General features: G+C 41.5%; 1 protein-coding gene across 1 annotated transcript in view; it reads right to left on the reverse strand.

Moving 5' to 3' along the window:
- Positions 1 to 21,747, reverse strand: part of Gli3 (GLI family zinc finger 3) — a 257,726-nt gene that overhangs the window by 222,046 nt on the left and 13,933 nt on the right. The window lies entirely within an intron of this gene.

Consider the following 21,747-nt stretch of genomic DNA (forward strand, 5'->3'; position numbering starts at 1 on the left):
TCAGTCTCCCTAGACATGGGACCCCCAAATGGTCATCCAATACCAAATAGCCAGCTCTAAAAACATACACATACAAGCAATACTAAATGGACCCAGAAGGTTGCATTTATATATTTATTTACATATACATATGTAAATATATGTATGTATATATACATACACACACACAAATACATATATAACAATTAAAGAAAAAGGGAACCATAGATTTGAGAAGGTGGTCTATGGGAGATATAGGAGTGGTTGGAAGGAGGAAAGGGGGGAAATGAAATGATGTAATTGCATTTTAATTTATGTAAAAAAAATAATAGAAGAGCTTCTAAGTGATCCTTTCTAACAAAAACTTGAAAAGAGAAGCGCACTGAAAGTGAGGGGGAGGGAGCGCTTCAGAGAGAATCAGAGAAATGAGAAGGTGGCTGACGCTGGACTGCCCAGAAAGCTCCATGGTAGAAAGCCCAGGAGGAGCTCAGGGCAATGTGGTCTGCTCCACCTCACAGTCACTCACCTGGGGATCTGCCCTGAGCAGTGTCACCTGCAAGTCTGAGCCCAGGGATGAGGAGGGCTGCATTGCTGTTCTCACACGCTACCACAAGTCCTGTGTTCTGTGAGGACATCCTACCCATCTCAAGCTTTGACAAAATTTGGAAATCGAGGCCTTCCAGGCAAATGCCTGAAGCCTTCTTAAAGACCTCAAAACTGTAAAGAGGGCTTACATGATTTCTAAAACTATCTATCGAAAACCCTAAACATAATGAAAAAAAATTAGGGATAAAAAATAAAATCCTAAACATCAATACATTCCTGTGGTATAGACACTACTTTGACACAAAAAGACACACACACACACACACACACACACACACACACACACTAATTCTCCTGAAGGAACAAAACGCTATTAAATGGCTGCAATCAGAAAAAAAAAATGGAATAAAACACAAGCAATGATGTCAAAAATACATAGCGTAAAATTCTCAAACCTCTTTCTGAGAGATTTTCTTTTCACTCTTACTAAGAAAGAGACGAGGACTCTCTAGCTGCCAGCTAGAATGACCAAGCATCTTTACTCCCGCACTCGCCATGATAGATAGCAAATGGCATCTACAAAGCAGCTGGTCAATAACCAGAGAGGAAGGAATACGCGCAGATGCTGGGAAGAGAACCAGCACAGCGCCAGGAGGACATATGAACGGCAGCAGTGCTTTGAAAGCGGACAGGGCTGGGTCCAAGTGTTAGATGTGGTTTCAGCTACTCACCACAGTTGGGTTACTAACGTTTCTGAAATTTCTGAAAATGATCTTCAGGCCTGTCTGTAGTCTGCTTGAGAACAGATGAAAATTTTCCATTGTTGATACGCAGGCACAGTACACAAGGTAAATAAGAAGCATCGAGCAAGATAATAATTCTAATGAGTCTACAGGAAGCACATAGCAGCCCACTAGGTCAGGCATGGTGGTACAAGTCTTCAATCCTAGCACTGGGAAGGTGAGAGGGAGCCTGGTCTATATAGGGAGCTCTAAGCCAGCCAGAAGAGCAACATAGTAGGGAGCTGTCACACACGTACGTATGTGAGTGCATATGTATGTGCATTTATATGTATGTGCATGCACTCACATACATGAACTCTGAATGACTTACATGTATGTTGGCTGAATGTGAGGAGAATAAGGCCGTGTCCCATCTCCCCTTCCACACAACTGCCTCACCAACTGAGTTTCAAACCCAAACTAGCAGGTGAGTAATCCATCTCAAACTTTCATATTCTTGTTTCAAGTAAGAAATCTGAGTTAGTTTGTTTTTAATTAGCTTTTACGTGGGATGGCTGCCACATACAAGTAGACAAGCGGATAACAATTGTGTTGCATGCGTTTGTGTGCACTCTTTCCTTAGTCTTGGAAATAGACAATAAAGACTCTGTGCAGGAGCCAGGTAATTATTTTGATGCTGAGCTGAGACTAGGAAGAAAATAATAATAAAGATAAATACAAAGACCTACAGTTGGGGCCAAAGCATGACCACTCAAGTCATTTTGAGTACAGAGTACCAGAAATACGACTTGGCAGAAGATGGGAAAGGAGGCCTAGGACCACAGTTCTGTGGAGCACGAATCTGCTACAGAGGACATGCAGTGGAAGTATACTACTGTGCTGTATGCACACTATGCCACATGGGATGCTGTTCCAAAAGGAACCTTGTTCAATAGTGTGTGCCCAAGCCCAGTGAACAGTGGATACCCAAGAAGTTAAAGGGACCTGGGGCCCTGTTCTTCAAATACTGATAGGCAAATACCTGGGGATAAAGAATTAGCATGAGGGACTGAAGAGATGGCTCAGGGGTTAAAAGCTAAAACTGCTCGTGCAGATGATCTGAGTTCAGGGAGCTCACAACTACCTGTGACTCCAGCTCCAGGGTACCTGACACATTCTTCTGGCCTCACGGACCCTGCACACCCACACATAAAACCTACACATGTATATTTAATTAATTTTTTTAAAAAAAGCTGGCATTAACTTACATGTACCTAGAAGGTCAGAAAAATTAACTACACCTTCCTGTACCTCCTAATTTCTTTTAATTTAGACTTTTATTAGCAGATATTACAATTTATTGACCTTTGCAGAGCAGGGAACTATAAACTCGATACAAATTATAGATGAAGTTCTCAAATTTTTCAACTTGACCGAATGTGAAACAATTTCAAATTTGAGGAAAAATTAGGCTTTCAAAAATTATCATTTCCAAAAAAAGACATTATTTAGGCTAAAATATTAAAACACAATGATTCACAGACAATATGGATAGTTCTAGCAAATGTGGCCAATGGATGAAAACAAGCACAGGAGGTCTTCACCTCCGATCCCGTTCACTTCTTATAGCTGGAATGTCATACGTAGCATTTCTTGTTAGATGATTAAACCGGCTAGCAGTAGTGACAGATACTCAGTTGGTATTTACTCAAGCCAGTCCCACCAACCTTGAAACAGTATGAATTCTCAGCTAATGGATCAGCTATTTTTGCCTCTGGGCATCATCTATGTGAGCAAATGAAGTTGCATCACGAGGGACATCACCGGAGTAGCTACTAACCTTGGGTCTCATCTTGGTTCTCACCATCCTCTTCACTGCCATTCTCCCTAGGCTGCCTTTGGAGAGGAAGACCCATGCAAAATCATCTATGACCCAAGATACGACTTGCCTTGTTAATCTACATTGCTACACTGCTGTCTGCCATCTGCACCGCTTCTCCTCCACGGGATCACAGTCACAAGGTCTCCACATCTAGGAAAGTGGGTACTTACCTCGCTGGTAAAGCACTGGTACTCTTGGGCCTGCCCTTCAGGCGTACACTCCAGTCCCTTCTTCTCCATTCTCACCGTTCTGACAATCCCGCTGGTAATGAATTGTGTGGAGGGCCCCTATCGTATGGATAGTGTCTGCAATGGTTACAGTCTATCGTGTATTTACTGCCTTGAACTGGAACTCCAAAAGGCCTGTGCCTCTCTGTCTTGTTTCTCCTTTAGCATCAAATTCTGGTCTCTCTATCTCATACCCTGTGAAGATAATTCCTAGAACTATCCTTTCCTTTGGCAGTTGAGGATACAAATAAATCCTGTCAATGTAACCATCTCAACATTGAAACAGTTTACTGTTCTCAAAATATTCACTGCAATGACTCTCCTGTCCCTGGCTAGAGGCACCGCAAATATGAAGCCTATTATTCTAGCTATCATGCTGAGGCCAGAGATGACTGCCGAGTCTCATAGCTTGTTCATGGCTACAGGGATAGTGACTAACCTGCTGGCTCAGCCTTAGTGATAATGACTAGGACCAACTGGGTCTCAGCCTAGGTTACGGTGATCAGGACTGGCTGGCTTTCAGCCTCCATGACGTAACCGGGGACCTGCTGTGTCTTGGCCTTCATGATGGTGACTAGCCTACAGTTATGTTTGCAGGGATGGTGATCAAAGTGGGGAGCAGTGCCTGCAACTCTTCCAGAAATATGAGGGTAAATTAAGCCAAACTGTGAGAACGGAGGGAATTGGGGATTGTCAGGGCTCTCTAGAGTTCACTTTCTGCTCCTGCTATCAATCAAATGCCTATCTTAAAATGCTTTTATAGGAAGCGGGGCAAAGAGAAAAGGGTGGTACTGAGGTTCTGGAATAATATATTTGCCACACAGGAAGAATGCTCTGGGTAGAACTGCCTAGAACCAGAATGGTAGGTTTCACACTAAGCAGCTCTTCCTCTGAGTAGAGGAAGGAGCAGCAGTTCCAGGACTCCAACCAGGGGATTTTTTACACATAAAAGGGGCATGCTTCAAGACCCATAAAATCTTCTCAGTCTCCAGGGGATTGTTGTTTAAAAGGAATTCTCCGCCAGGCATGTGAGTACCTACACATTGGTGTTCCTGACCACTAAAGAAAGGAAACACACTTCTGGTGCCAAAACAAAAACAAACAACTAGAGAGGTGAGAGTAGAAAAAGAAAAAAGACACAAAAGGAGAGGAGGAAAGATTGGCATAATACTATTTAATGTAAATATACTATTTAATAAGGACTTCAAAGTCTGCATAACTCAGCAGAGCACAGTTCCGTTATGTTCACAGACACTTAGGCTGGTTCATTTCCTGGCTATAGATAATGTTACAGTGAACATGGGATATGGAAGTCTCTCCATATACTGATTTGATACTGTCTATGTAAACTCCAGCTGACCACTGTAACCCACTGAGACTGAAGGCCTTTAAAGTACATGAGATCTCATCACTCCCCTCTACCCACTCTCCTAAGGATGGAACTCACCCTCTCCTTAGTACTGTGGGATGGGACCCCACAATCTGGTGTCAATACACATTTCCAACCATCACAGACCGAATATGTTAGATTTCCTGTAAATGACCAACGCTATTCCTACTTCCAGATCTTTGCTTACATGGTTGCTTCAATTTTGAATGTCTTTCTCCTTCATCTTACTCTTTCCCCAGTTCCTTCCCAGTCCCCACTCCTTCAGTCTCTGCCTTCACTGCTGATATACAAAGATGCTAACTTGTATACCAACCGTTCTGTGAGGCTTTCCTTTGCTTTCTAGAGATATTACTTATACTGCATAAATGAGTGTGCCGTGACTTGGCTATTAACTCATCCAATTACATGTATCTTGAGAGTATATTTCACATTTTATTAACCTATACAGTTAGTACAGCGTGCAACACTTGGCAAGGCCTTTACAGAGTTTGTTGATTCTGGTGAACATCAGCAGAACTGTGCCCTGTGCTTACAAGCATGCCTGTGAGTCAGAGTGAAGGTGTTAGGAAGATATGATGGTCCAGGGTTTGCTACAGTTTCTTTCCCTGTACTCCATCCAATACCTCTTCCTTTGTTCCATTCTGAGTACGCTAAAGAAGAAAGAAAAGGTTCTTATTAGATAAAAATCCCCTGGGCAAGGTCTAGACATGAAAAGTTCTATTGTATGTGTGATTTCCCTAAGATACTCTTGTGGGGGGAAAGAAGGAAGTTCAAATTTCTCTGCAGGCTGGCAAGTCTTCCCTGCTTATTGGTATGGCTGTGGTAAATTCGTATCTCCCCAGACAAAAGACCAACTAAACGCTAGATGATCTGGAATAAATAGGAGTCGTGTCTCTCGATTATTTCCAAAATCTTAGAACAGACTGTGGGCCAGCTTTCAAGGGATAAGGCTGGGACTTAAGAAAGCACTGCAATTACACTTTAGATAGCAACACTTCCTACCTTCAAAGAGTTGGATCTCCACCTGTGTAGCAGTCTCAGAGATGTGTGTGAGCCATCTCTTTATAACATTATAATCACAGCAACACATCACACACAAAACTGAGGCCACATCCTACACATGAGCTTCATTCACTTTGGCTGTGACCTGTACAATCTTAAGACTAGCATCTCCAACTCACTGGCCCACTAAAGTCACCCCATAAAGCTAGAGAAAGTTCCATTCCAATAGCCCTTTGGTCTTATTTGCTGATGTTCATGTAATTCCAACAGTGGCAGAACCTCAACATACCCCCACCCCTGGGAGATCTTAGAAGAAAAGGCCAGTGAATAACAGGGTAGCTACTGCGAAGTGGTAAAATGCAGTATGATTCAGAGAGGCTGGGGAGGTGGGTGTTGCACTTTCCTGAGAGAACAGAAAATTTCCACTCAGTCAAAGTGCTTATCAATATATGTGCAGCATTACATCCAGGACAGATGAGACAAAAGTAAACATGAATTACTGCCAGAATATGTTAAATATAACAGATGAAAATACAGTGAACCTGGTAGGTCTTGCCAGCATTATTTCTTATGTACTCTCGTATAAGTGACATTTTAAATGACATTAAAAAAGAACCACCATTGAGGATGAAGGCAGAAGGTGGACACCAAAGCAAGTACGCGGTGTCTGTGCTGCTCTGACGTCTGCCTAGGAAGACAGTACCTGCATGCACTTGTAGCAGAAAACAACTAAGACTATTTCCTGCCAATGGCATAATTATAATAAAGCCCACAGATGCCTACTATCATCCCAACAAAATCTTAGAGGTACCCTGGAATCATGACTGTTCTCAGAGAGTACCATAAGAATATAGGCACCCACCCTAGACCAAATGCACGCTAAGGTTTAGTCAGATTTGTTTAGAACACTATTCTTTATTTATTTATTTATTTACTTTTGGATTTTCGAGACAGGGTTTCTCCGTGGCTTTTGGTTCCTGTCCTGGAACTAGCTCTTGTAGACCAGGCTGGCCTCAAACTCACAGAGATCCACCTGCCTCTGCCTCCCGAGTGCTGGGATTAAAGGCGTGCGCCACCACCACCCGGCTTAGAACACTATTCTTTAATGACATAAAATTAAATAGTACAGATGTCGCTTTGACCACCTCATCTTATTTCCTTTTCACACTTCAGATACAACTATTGCTGACATGGATTATACTATTCATAGTTTTACACTTTTACTATATATCGGTTCATAAACAAGACTGTAAAAGGTGTTTCCAAAGTTCAGGTAAATTACTGTCATGAACTATCTGAAAAGGGAAAATAACAAAAGATAAATACACACTCTTTAAAAAAAACGTATTCCATGTACAATATCTGAGCGGGTACAATACTGACAAAAAAGCAATATACTGAGCAACAACATAAAATAATTTAAATAGGTAGTAAATGTATGATAAGGCAGTATCAGATAAAGATCATCTTTATTTCTTTGGTGATAGATAATCTGATAACCATTATCCCAAAGAGTTCTTATCTACTTATCTACCTATCATCCATCCACGTATGCCAGAGATTTCAATAGCTATTTCACAAAATGAATGTGGACTTGACCAATGAGAGTATTAAAAGGTGATTAAGTCTCTTATGCATCAAGGACAAGTTAAAACCACAACTGGTTAGTGCTGAGTGGACAACAGAAAGGCTAAAATTAAAAATAAGTAATTTTCTCCACAACCTCTCCAACAAAGGCTATCATTGGTATTTTTGATTTTAGCCATTCTGACAGGTGTAAGATGGTATCTTAAAGTTGTCTTGATTTGCATTTCCCTGATCGCTAAGGAAGTTGAGCATGACCTTAAGTGTCTTTTGGCCATTTGAAGTTCTTCTGTTGAGAATTCTCTGTTCAGCTCAATGCCCCATTTTATAATTGGGTTGATTAGCCTTTTACGGTCTAGTTTCTTGAGTTCTTTATATATTTTGGAGATCAGACCTTTGTCAGTTGCGGGGTTGGTGAAGATCTTCTCCCAGTTGGTGGGTTGCCTTTGTGTCTTAGTGACAGTGTCCTTTGCTTTACGGAAGCTTCTCAGTCTCAGGAGGTCCCATTTATTCAATGAGGTCCTTAATGTCTGTGCTGCTGGGGTTATACGTAAGAAGTGGTCTCCTGTGCCCATGTGTTGTAGAGTACTTCCAATTTTCTCTTCTATCAGGTTCACTGTGTTCAAACTGATATTGAGGTCTTTAATCCATTTGGACTTGAGTTTTGTGCATGGTGATAGATATGGATCTATTTTCATTCTTCTACAGGTTGACATCCAGTTTTGCCAGCACAATTTGTTGAAGATGCTCTCTTTTTTCCATTGTATACTTTTAGCTCCTTTATCGAAAATCAGGTGTTCATAGATTTGTGGGTTAATGTCAGGGTCTTCTATTCGATTCCATTGGTCGACTTCTCTGTTTTTATGCCAATACCAAGCTGTTTTCAATACTGTAGCTCTGTAGTAGAGTTTGAAGTCAGGGATGGTAATGCCTCCAGACGATCCTTTGTTGTATAAGATTGTTTTGGCTATCCTGGGTTTTTTGTTTTTCCATATAAAGTTGATTATTGTCTTCTCCAGATCTGTGAAGAATTTTGATGGGATTTTGATGGGGATTGCATTGAATCTATAGATTGCTTTTGGTAGAATTGCCATTTTTACTATGTCGTCCCATCTTTGCCAATGAATTCCTGCTCATGGGTTAAACAGAAATAAAAGTCACTTCAGAGGTCCACAGTTTAGGGGCCTGGTAATCAAACTTTATTGTATTCTTGGTTTGGTTTCTTCTTTTTTTCATTCTAAAACGTTTAAAGAAACTAAATAAATTAGCAAACACAGAATTTTGCAAAGGCTCTAAGTAAAGCCATAATGAAGGGAGACTGCAGAAAACCAGAAGCCAAACAAAAATGCTCTCTGAAGATGTTCAAGGGGCTGGGTTTCAGCCCCATACCTTTTCGGGCTTATAAACAGACACCGGGAAGACGAATACAGGATGCCAGATCAGTAAGATGGTGCCAGGGCTACAGGGAAATGCACAGCTCCCGGACATGAGCACCAGCACGACTGTGATCAACTAACAGTAGCCAGAATAGGGGAAGTCTCTCTGGGTTTGTGCCTGAAACTGACATCTAATTGTTTGACTTAACAATGCGATGGTCTGTTTTGTCCTAAAGAAAATCCTATGTGATTTTTCAATATGAGATGGGCCTATATATGGGGTTTATACTGTTCAATTTAAAGAGAATTCTAAAATACCTTTTTAAACTGAGATATTATTAGTTTATTCTTCACAAGCAGCTCTTGCAGCGCTGACATCTTTCCTGTTATTCTACATTCTTCTAAATTCCTCTGGGATTAAAGTGAATGTCACTGAAATCAAAGGTTGGAGGTGAAGGGTTCTTTTCATCTATGTGGCCAGGTCCCTCATTTTTAGACATAAGTGATATTCAAGTATGAATCTCCCCCTGCAAAGCTAGCACAGTTACACCATTGCAACACCACACAGAAGGAAGGTTCAACCCCATGTTCCCTAAAATCTGGGAGGCTGTCTTCCCGTGTATGATCAAACTGCATTTCTGATCCTTCGGCCACGATATTCCTGGAGAAAATCGAGCAGCACCCTTTGCCTTTAGTAAATACTAGATCGTAGAACCCCTTAAGGTCCCAGGAAGTTAGAGAAAAGGGGGGAAGGTTACAAGGGGTCTCCCCATATTGAAGGCCTGTCCATGAACTTCCAGGACAGTGAATGCAATCCCCATGCCACAAAACTGGCTCACTTTTCTGACAGAGCATACCAGTCTTGAGGTTGCTACCGACCAGGTCAGCAGTCCTTGCTCATGACTACAGGAGGTGGCCTTTCCATGACTCATAGGAGACTGTAGAAAACAGAACTTCTGTAAAAAAATAAACTATTCTCGGTAAAAGGATAAACTATTCTTTTTTGTCCTATAAGCATATGTAATCTCTCGCTTCTAAAATGAAAAATCCTCCAAGTTAAAATAAAACACATACACAATACAAATAGAAAACCATCCCAGCATATAATCCTATGTATAATTGGTACTTGCATCACTAAGATAACAAAGCATTCTGAAGTTTCTGTATTTAGTGATGTCTTTATCCCTGGCCCCAGTACAATCATTAGAAAAATAAGAAAAGAATTGAGCTAGAAAAGTGGCTCAGCAGTTAAGCATCGTACTAGTCCTGTTAAGGACTTAAGTTCAGTTCCCAGCACCGTCAGGTGGTTAAGCTGTGACTCCAACGGCAGGGACTCTAACACCCTTTTCCAGACGCCAAGGTCACTGTACTGACATACAGACGCAATCATACACATAATTTAAAAATAGTAAAAATAAATCTTAATAAACATGAGTGCCACCTCGTGCTAAACCAAGGAGTCACAGAAAGAACAAGCAATCGATGCTGTTAGTGACTTTTCTGCGGCACCAATGAACGCTGCTGGACACACAATCCACAGCCTTTTAAACTCTGCATTTGCCCAATACTCAACTGATAAATATGCTGACGTGTGCACAACTCCAGACAGTTGAGAGAAGGAGAGATGATGGATGGATAGACAGACAGGCAGATAGATAAATTTATACACATTTTTCCACTTGGAATTCCTCCCACCCACTTTATGGGTCCAAACTAATGGACATTCTGATTTTGTGTAAAATAGATCAAAGAAAATGCTTTGAATTTATATGAAAAAGTTTCCCATTAAGATGGCAGCTATTTTTTTTTCAAACTTGATTCCTTTTAATTGTGGAAAAAAGCCCAAGGCTTTGTCAAGGGCACATGTTTTCTATAAATCAAAACATAAATAAATGTAAGATTATTTCACTGGGCATACATATGGTTTTTGCTAAGTAAACTCTATTTATAAAACACTGTTAGCCTACACAGGAACTGCTGTCAACGTTTATAAAAAAGGAAATTCTATTTTTTCTATTTATTTATTTTACTTTATGTACATGGGTGTTTTGCCTGCATGAATGTATGTATGTGCACCACATGCATGCAGTGCCCACAGAGGTCAGAATAAGCTATCAGATCCCCTGGCAGATGGTTGTGTGTGCTGGGGACATAACCTGGGTTCTCTTCAAGCATAGCAAGTGCTCTTAATTGCGGATTCATTGCTTTAGCCCCAGGAAAGCAACTTTTCTAGTGCTCTGAAATTTGCCAGGATTTGTAAACAATCCCAACTATATTAATTTTGGGTTATTTGATTGGGTTTCTTTTTTTTAGATAGATTTGGCTTCAAACTTAATATGAAATGGGTCATTGTGTGTCTTTTAGTTCTTGGATGCTCAGAAGAAATTCTCAAATAAAGACTAGGATCCTACATCATCAGGAAGTGTTTACGCTGTAGGATGTCCCTGTCCTGTCCCTGTGGCAGTCTTCTTTCAGGCCAGGACCCAGACCGAGGATCTGATCACGGCTAGTGGCATGAAAGCCATTCCGCCAAAGGGGAGTCTGAGGCGGCCACTGTTGCATCACACACAGCCACAGCTCCCTCTTCCCTCCAAGGCTCATTTTCCCTCTGTCCTCCTCACAGGACTGCACAATAAACACACTTTCAACCCTGCTAGGATTTGTCCTTAGAATGAAGTTTTCTGGGGGGGAAAGTCGGTTATAAAGAAGCTGTACCAAGAGTCCTTGATGGCCTACCATGGAAGGAAGCAGTAACCTTAATAAAAAGAAACATTCTCCATTTTCCAATCCACGCTTCCTTCCTTCTTAGGTCTTGATGCTTTCTCAAACAGACCTTTCTATCGTTTTACCATCAGCCTCTGCTGTAGGTGGAACTGCGCCAGAGGCTACAGAGCAGTCGTGAACAGTTCCACTGAGATCTCTCACTCTCCTGTGCTCCATTGAGACTGCATCTTCCCCACTGTATAGCATGCAGTATAAAATACCCCTTAGCATAAAATGCATGTGATTTGTCTTTAAGGATGTAGCCACACAGAGAAGGGAGTTATCCTCTCTAAAGGCAAAGGGAAAACGTTAGGCAGGCCACACAAAAATAATAAATAAATAAATAAATAAATAAATAAATAAATAAATAAATAAAATAAAAATCTGCATATAAAACACTTAAATTTCAAAATCAATAAAACTTTTAGATCTACGGGCTAATCACTTAACATATACATGGACCTGAGTGTGTGTGTGTGTGTGTGTGTGTGTGTGTGTGTGTGTGTGTGTACACAGCTAAACTGCTTTAGAGGTAAGATGAATGTCACCACTTCCAAATGACATCCCCAGTTTACATAGAGAATTCCAAGGTTCTGGCTCCATTTCATAGATACAGTATCTCTTAACAGTACATTAGAGAGAAAAGTTGCTTATAAAATGTGATCATAGTTTCTATAACCTTAAACACAGTGGCAGGACCACGGGTGTAGCTCCACGGTACACTTTAGCAATTTTGCGAGCTAAACGCTAGTGATCCTGAGTAATCCTAATGGTGGACACAAATGAATTTGAAATTATAAGAAGAAGTCAAATTCTCTGGAACTTCTGGTCCTAATCAATCACTGGAGATCAGTGACATCACTGATGCCTTTGATCACAGATCCTCTTTCAAGCTGGGATGGGCTGCATTGATCCTCACTGGCGCAGAGAAAGGAGAAACACCTAGGAGTAAAACCCACTGTGAAACCCAAGAAGTTCTCAGCATCCCTTCCCCTCCTTCAGGACAGAGAGAAAGGACATTCCAGGGCTGCCCTACCCAAACAATGGAGCTCCCTCATTAAATCCAAGCCTAATTCCCTCTGACGACTCTCAGAGTGCTTTAAGTGAGAAGGGGATGATAAGCTACTTTTCTTTCAAAGAGCCTAGGTTATGAACCCTCGGGCTTCATCTTCTTAGCCAGTAACACACCTAACGAGGACTCCCCCACCACCACCATCACCCCAAACCCTCATATGGAAGGGACATCCTATAGAAATGTGTTTTGCCATTTCCCCATCTCAAAGCATTTAATATATAATGCAGAACTTCTATTTCCACTTAAAGATTTACTTCATGAAAACAGTGCTATTTTTTAAATCACTTTGGCTGTATTTTAAAGTTTTTACTTAATGAGTTGTTTGAGAATTCTACATAGGTCAAAAAAAAGTTCTTGAGTATCATATTGGTTTGTACAAATTCAATACTCGAGCTGCCATCCAAATGTCACCTCCAAAGCGCTTACTTAGGACATAAGAAGTTAAAGTGACCCTTACGACTTCAGGCCCACTGTTGTGTGTCCTCCCACCCTTGTTTGCGATACAGTCTAATTGAGCTTCAGGAACTAGGGGAACGTAGTTTATTAGCTCCCTCATCAGGTGATCAATGATTTCATTAATAAGACAGATAACGAAACTGTCATATCATCGGCACTGTTATGAAAGATGAGCCTAGCTTCCTGCTCCATTTTCCGAGGTCTAGGGTTCTCTGTGGCAGCTCTGAGTCCATTCAATATTTTCCAACGACAGAGAAAAGTGAAAATCCATTTTGAAACCAATTTCAATTAGGATCCAGAAGCTGTTATCACAGATGTCGCAGAATGGGCCCGTAAGTGGAAATGTCGCCTATCCATTCTGAAATGAAACCTTATCAGGAGCTACAAAGATGGCTGGGGACAGCCTATCTGTAAATTACTTTTCGTCCTGTGTTAACTCAGCCTTGGCTCTGTCACATGGAATTCTTTCTATCCACTAGTAATAATCTAGTGACTAAGTAGACATAGCACCCAACAAAGTCGGGCAGGGCTGCCCTTTTAAACATGGGTACAAATGCACACGCACTTAGGCCTGCAGGCCTGCAAAACAATAGCCATGCTTTCGCTGGTAGAATTCAAAGTTTATTATGGGAAATAAAAGAAGCCCATCTCCACCCATTGCATTCCTAGTGATTTTTCAATCGCAAACTCCAAGGCTCCGTTATTTCATTAAAGCAGCACCCAAGTCAGGAGGCTTTTTTCTGGCATCTCTCAGTCTCCTTTTAGCAAATTATCCCATGACGGCGGATTTATTCAGTCAAAGACCTCGGACTTTGAGAGGCAACAAAAGAATCAAGAGACTTTCTGGTCCACCTGCCTGGCGAATGATGAGGCAGGGAAAAGTCTCCCCCAGAGAAACCAATCAAACCATTGTGTGGCACAGTCAGACCTTTTCAGCTGTCAAGCCGCGGAGCCGAGAGATGAAAAGAACAGGGATGGAGCTACCATTTACAGAACCATGTGGGAATGGTCTCCGAAGATTTCATAATTAGGATGGAACTCAACTTTCTACAGCTTGAAGGGGAAAAAGAAGAAAGAAGAAAGAGACCAAGAAGAGGAAAAAGTCAAAGAAAGGGTGGGGGAGTGCAGACAGGAAAAAAATGCAGTTTTTGGGATAACTTTATATAAGAATTTCTCTTCCTGAGATGAAGTCCTATCTATAAAAGCAAAAGAGAAAAAGAAGCTTCCAGAAATAAAAAGGGGTAGTGGAGGAGGAAGAAAGAAAGGGAGAAACTGCCCTACTGACTTTGCAGAGGTTTTCTTACTTTTCCTCTTTGTTGTAGGTGTGGTAAATATTAAGAATAATTTTCTCATGCTAATAATTGAAAGTAACATAAACAACAACATAAAGTCTTTGTCAATACGGTTGCTTGTAGTTTTCAGCATAAAATGCAATGTTAAATAGGCCCAAAATACACCTTGCCTGTGCTCTCAAAAAAAAATAAAATAATAATAATAAAGCCAACAGGTACTAGGAAATGTATTTCTCAACAGTTTGCAGAAGCTTCTTAGTTCTGCGCTAATTAAGTGTAAAAAAATAATTAAAGAGAAAAGAACAAGAGTCAATTTTACACACAGGCCTAAAAGTCAGATTTTGTAAAAACACGAAAGAAACACAATTTCCAACAACTATTGCAGTTTTCACACTGCCGATCACTGCCAGTGACGTCACTAAATGCACTGATTAGGGAGCTGACTTTACAGCTCAAATATGTGTTCAAATTTCGGGGAGGGGCACACTAGTCTACTTTGACTGTGGTCGTGGTTAAATGACCTGGATTTGTCCAAAGTCATGAAAAGATCACCACGAATGTATGGAATAAGTGTGAGCAGAGCAGGCACATCTGGAAGTACATCCGTGCACATAATGAGATTCTGCAGCACCAACCAGCCTCCTGCAAGCTCCTTGGAAATAGAACTGCCCCTGCCTGGGTGCAGGTTAAGACTGCTGGGAGGCGGGAGGCCACCAGCCACCTCCCAGAGGGAGTTTTCCTCCCACAATTGGCCTCCTGCTCTTTGAGCTTCCACTATTTGGTGGCTGTTTCTGATTCTGACCGGTGTGTTTCTGAAATATGAAATGCCCACACCACTTAATCACAGCAATCACAGGCAACCCAGAGATCTTCCGAGAGCAGGCACATGCCATGCTCTGCGTTCTACCAAGGTGCCAGAACTGGAAAATGGGAGCGCTATCTGCTGTGGATCAACCTGAGCATCTACAAGTTGCTCCTTAAGAAGGAGTCTAATACTGGGATTCAAAGGGGAAGAACTTGTTCTTAATGCAGCACCTCAGTACAAAATTAGATTCCATCCAATAGTCTCACTGAGTATTTACAAATGACCATCTGATTCATTAAACCTTGGGCAACATCAAGACCTTGAAGTACCATTCCCTGGTCTTGGACACTGACCTCCTAGTTTAGGACCCCATGATCACACGTCTAGAATTTATGCAGAAACTATTGAGCTATTCTCCAAATCAGATTAAAGTTTAGTCATTCCTAGATTACTAACAAATGATACTACAATACTACATTGAAAGGATAAATCCTGCCAAGTGATATCCGGTCAGTTACTACCAATGGAAATATTTGTGTCCCCACTGTGTCTAAGATCCCATAGTCCTAGTCCAAGATCCCATAACACTTTCTGACAGGGCTTTAATCCAAACTTTGGCTTTTAGCTACACATCAATATTAAGTGTCCTGCTCTAAGGTCTGGCAGGCCTATGCAAAAGACTTCCCAGTATTAATCCCCATCTGTTGAGGTCTTCCCGCCCGCACTGTGCTAGGGCAAGGTGTGGACGTCAGCAAATGCACTGATTAGGAAGCTGACTTTCAGCTCAAATATGTGTTCAAATTTCAGGGCAGGGGAGAGGACACTATTCTGCCTTGACTGTGGTCATGGTTAAAAGACCTGGATTTGTCCAAAGTCATGGAAAGATCACCCTGAAGAGTGATTTTTATCTCCTGAGAACGGTAGTTGAGAACTGGCAAGGCAGATAAATGAAGTGCTATTCGAGAGAAGTTAAATGAACATTTAAAATTAAGAGTTAAGAGAAAGAAGAAGACTACAAGCATGAAACACAGGATCTTTAGGGCAATGATAGTATTTTATAGGTACCGCAATGGTGGATACATGACAAAACCTACTGTTTTGCTTAAGTGTATGACCTTTCCTGTAATCACCCAGGCTTACAACCTCTCGGCCACCTTTGAATCTCTCCCTCCCTCATGCTCCTGTGAACTCCAATGCAAACTACAGATTTGGATTAATGTACCATTTCTAATAGACAGTACATAAAGCAAAATATCAGTAAGAAGAGAAAGGGGAAGGGACTTGCTGTTGAAGTTTTCTATGAACCTAAAACGATTCCAACAGATTTATTAATTAAAATTATAATGACCAAGAAATAAAAACTTAAAAAATAAGCAATAATGCAATTTCCAAAATATGCGAGAAACTGAGGCCATACATTTGAGAAGAGCTGACAGCAAACGTATGGTGATATTAGCAAAATGCTCAGTCTGTGGAGAAGTATGTGAGCAAAGCAAAGAGCCCTTGCATGTAATCAATGAGCAGAGCAGAGTCTGCAGGCTGGCGTCAGATTTCAGAAGATATCTACATGTTAAGTGAATGGCTCTGGGCTTCATCCTGCAGGCAGCTGTTGAGTCACGGAAGATTCCAGAACGGGAACTTTAACAGCAAGCATCATACACTGTTAACCTGGCAGGAGCAAGTGCCAAGCATGAGAAACTCAAGGTGAAGAGCGGAAGGCCACAGGAATTGCTATGGCGTGGTGGGCTGCGGGAAAGTATGGGTAGATGACCAGAAGGAAACCTAACAGGAGCCTAAGCCTAGAAGGGAGTCAGAAGGTGACAGTGAGGTTTCAAGCCTGGATGACTACAGTAAAGACAATGCAGTTAACCAAACAGGGAAGCTCAGGGATATATAAGTGGGTTTGAAGCCCAAGACAGAGTGCTTAAGAGAAGATAAATCATCACTAGGTAGCTGGGTTTGGGGGAAAACACGTTCTTCAAGTAGAATAAATAAAATGTAATTAATACGCACTAGCCACACAGCAAGTAGACATAACATTCAAAAAAAGGTGCCTCACCCCAGAAAACAATGGGGAGAAATGGACACAAGCATGTTAAGAAATCCAAGTAAATTTTCTTTAAAAATTATGTTCTCATAAAACCATTATCTCCCCTCTGTTCTGAGTAAAGGAGGCTTTCAGAAACAGGCTAAAAACCTTGGTTTCCCTTTTACTTTGTTTATCCATCCTTCTCAAGATGAGCAGGCTTGGGTAGATCTGCGATGGACAAAACATCTTGGATCCAGCAAGTTCATCACTACTTTGTCAAACATTTTCCTTTTCATCTGAAAACCTGGGTAAGTGAAGTGGCTCAACGGGCAGACAAGACACTTGCTGCCAAGCCTAATGAACTGAGTTTAATCCCTGGGGCCAGCACGACGGAAGGAGAGAACGTCTCCAGATAAGTCCTGGAAAAGCAGATGTAATTATTGCCTTGTTAAGTAAATGAGGACATCAAGACACTAAGAGACTTAATCACCCACTCATACAACTAGTACTTGGCATCACCAAAACTCAACCCAAGCTTTCAGATCCAAAACCCTGCATTTCATCGTAAGAACCCTATAATGTAAAGTGCAGTGCACTCGAAAGACCCTCCCATCCATCTTACACGTGCCAAGAAACTGGAAAGCAAAGAAACGTAAAGAAATATAAAACTCAAAACCTAAAGTCTATCTGGAGTGAATTACCCACCTACTTCTAAGCAGACACTTAACACTGATAAAAGGTCAGGGTCATAGGAGTGTCGGCTGGGGAGCAACAGTGAATGTCAATTCAAGCTTTCAATAGAAGTAGAAGCCATCTCAATCCTAGGGGCAAAGCCAATGGATATCACATACATTAACACTATGTAGTCCTAGTCACAAGTCCAGTGAACGTCACATACTTTAACAGGTATGTACTGGACAGTTAAAAAGCATGAACCTCAAAAGACTTTTAAAAAAAAAGCACAGAGAATGGCCTATCAATCTATCAGTTTTGGTTTCCCACCTCATTACAATTGGATGAATTTCTGCTTTCTGTCAACTTATAAAAAGATATCTCAGTAATTACCAAAACCTCAAAACCACAGCCCAGATCATTTATGATAAGTTTACCACCCTCCTTCTTGAGACATGGTCTCACTATGTATCCCTGGCTGGCCTGAAACTCACTATGTAAACCATGCTAGCCTCTAACTCACAAAGATGTGCCTACCCCTACTCCTGAGTGCGGAAATTAAAGGTGGGTGCTGCCATAGTTTCTTGAAGCAGAGTAGCTGGCTAATAAGAACTATTGAGGGACTACTGGGGGGGGGGGGACCTCATGGGCCAAAAAGGAGGCAAAACATTTCAAATTGAATATTCAAGTCACAGAGAAAAGTTTTATAGGCTAATTAGAAGATGTAAAGCAGAAGAAATGTGTATTTAAAACTCATTACTTAGAAAACACAATGTGTAGTGTAGCTAGCTTAGCAAGTAAGGAATCATGCCAAAGCAGAGACGTGAGAGCACTGACCTACAGTTTACCTTATTAGCAGACTTGGACATTCTCAAGTCAATATGAGGCCTAAAATCTAAATGTACAACTCATATATATGAAAGCCATTCTGTGAGATGTCAAGTATGATCTCTTAAACCACAACTGTACTTTAAAAAAAATCAGAAAACTAAACACCATCTCCTGTGTCATTTCCATTCCATGAAGAGCACTTCATGCCGAAGGCTGAAGCACGCACACAGAAAGCTCTGTGCATGGTGTGGTTCCTACATGAAGACCAGTGGAGGCTTCGTGTGCACATGTGGACTCTGAAATGCTGCAGAGATCAGGTTTGGCCTGGTTCTTTCCCCTACGGAAGATTTAGAGCCGTCCTCCACTCATGTGATTCTAAATTTCAGCCTCATGTAGCAAATGTTTATTTACAATGCTATTCGAGGTTTCTGAGCCATGCATTTTGGCTGTGTGTCTGTGTATGTTTAAACGAAATTCTAGGAGCAGATACTCAACTGAGAAAAGCAAGAAAACAGACCTGTAAGGACACGCAGTGGAATGTGCGTGGTTTGGCTGGGATGTTCACAATCAAGAACAAATTATACCACATAATGACTGGAAAAGTTAATTAAGTCAATTTAACAAATAACTTCACCAGTAACAAAACTTTTTTTGTTTATTTACTTTTAATCAAGAAATGGGAGGAATTGAAAATACACACTTTATATTCATTTGGTTCATACATATCTGAACTAAATCCTTTAAGTGCCCGGTTACTAGCTCAGTGTCAGAGCAATTGTAAAGAAAGCCTAGGCAACTGGATATAGGCATAATCACGGTGCTCCTACTGTGGCATCTCAGCTTCTGTGAATGACCTCAGAGTGGGTACCCGAGCACTTTGAGACTCTCTGCAGGGAAATGGGTAGGGGGAGGGACACACTGATGAGTAGACAGACAACAGGCACAACATTGCCTGGTACAGGCCTCACACACGGAGGTCCTGACAAAAGCTCTAACCCAAGCAGCACAGCACTAAAGTCCGTACACTCATCTGCACAAGGTAGAGCTGGAAGGGAAAAAAGCTTATTTTCCTGCAATCATCTGGCAAGTGGAAATCCATGTTTTAGAAATAACATTTCTGTTTTTTCCTTTTGTTTCTCCGGAGTTTCCTATTATCCCCCAAAGGAGAAGCAGTGAATTCCTTAGAACAGGAATATTGGAAAACCACTCTGGGACAGATCTCACTCAGCCATGTGCCCCGCAAATGTGACCAATGAGTACTTACTTCTATGTGGGACAGGACTTAGGCGCGTTTAGACAGGTTGTGGGCCTCGAGGGCATAGAGTGATCAGGTTAGGAAGGCAGAAGTGCGTGTGGCTTAGCAGACAGGTCTGCGATTATGCCAAGTACAGGACTGGCATAAAGACTGTCCTTCCTCTGACTAGCTTTGGCTCTAGGCCTCCAGATCACCACTGGGCTCACGTTACTAATGTTCCAGTCACCTTGGACATGGTTATGAGGGGAACCTGTGATCAAAGACGCTGAGCAGCAATGGAGAACCCCCAGAGGATGTCTCAGTGTGGGAGCAAGATCACAGAGGCAACAGCATCTTCCCCACAAAAGAGACAGCTGGGGAAACTCTGCTGGGGACTTGAAGACAGGACAATGGCTTCTAACCCTCCACGTGGTGTACTGACACCCTCCACCAACCTGCACTGGCTTTGCACCCAGAAATACCCACATGTTCTTCTAAATACTCGCATCTTCACTCACATGGTGGTGTTTCATGAAGCTTAATAGAGACCGTGTTTATTCTTACACCGTTAGTATTAAAACCACCAAATAAACAGCACTTTATATGCTGCTTTTACTCATAAAAAATGAGCCCCATTTTTGAAAAACTCTAGAAAAATAAAGAAATCAAGATAGCATGTTTTTTAAGTACAAAGTGCTTTCTGTAACACTGGAAAACAAGAGACAAATATTCTGGCTCTACTAAATAAGCTTCAGCCCTGGGTTTAAATGCCACCAAATTAATTAATTAATTAAATAAAAAAGCAATACAGACAAATTTTCACACCCATACAGGTAAAGTGAATCCACTATTTTAACCTAGACATAAATACACTCTCCCCAGAAATCAATGGAAACCTGGCCTGCAAGACTGACCGTCAGCTACCTCCCTCCGGCTATGTCACAGTCCACAGCTGTGTGAAGACCCTGATCAAAGGCTGTAGAGCTGAAGCCAAGCTGGGCACACATGGATGGGCACAGATCAGCGGCCATTTCCTCAGGAATATCGGTCCTCAGAGTTGAAGGTTCTGGGCTGTAGTGAGCTTCTAAATCATGCTCACTCTTCAGCTGCACATTTAAAACAATAGTAAGTCACCCGGGCAGTTGTGTCGCACGCCTTAACTCCCAGCACTCAGGAAGCAGAGGCAGGCAGATCTCTGCGAGTTTGAGACCAGCTTGGTCTACAGAGTGAGTTCCAGGACAGTCAGGGCTACAAAGAGAAACCTTGTCTTGAAAAGACAAAAAAATAAATAAATAGATAGATAGATAGATAGATAGATAAAATAGATTAGATTAGATTAGATTAGATAAGATAGATAGATAGATAGATAGATAGATAAAATAGATTAGGATAGATAGATAGATAGATAGATAGATAGATAGATAGATAGATAGATAGATGACAGACAGACACTCAACCTAGTAAAATGTTCTTGGAACATACAAATTATAAAACCACAAAGTTTTAATAGAGACAGTACACGGTCTCTATTAAGCTTCATGAAACACCACCATGTGACTGAAGGGTGGTCAGGCACATCAGTGAGCTGGGTCATGCAGGACCAGTACTAGGAGGCTGGCCAATGTAGTCTTCCTAAGGGCACACAGAAAAGCAGAGCATGATCCAAGGAGAGCAGAAATGACAAAAGCTACAAAAACGAGGACATTAATTGCCTACCTTGTGAGAAAGCCTGGAAAGAAAGAGAATGTCACCGCAAGCCTTCTGCCTGGTTTTCCCCCTTGGGGGATGCTGGATTTTATGTTCAGTGCCCGTGCTTGAACTGAAATGCCTCTCAATACTTTGCTTAAAATGTAAAAAATAAATGGTGACTCTGCTATCCCTG

Source organism: Microtus pennsylvanicus, chromosome 4 (genome assembly GCF_037038515.1).
Source record: "Microtus pennsylvanicus isolate mMicPen1 chromosome 4, mMicPen1.hap1, whole genome shotgun sequence".
Taxonomy (NCBI): Eukaryota; Metazoa; Chordata; class Mammalia; order Rodentia; family Cricetidae; genus Microtus; species Microtus pennsylvanicus.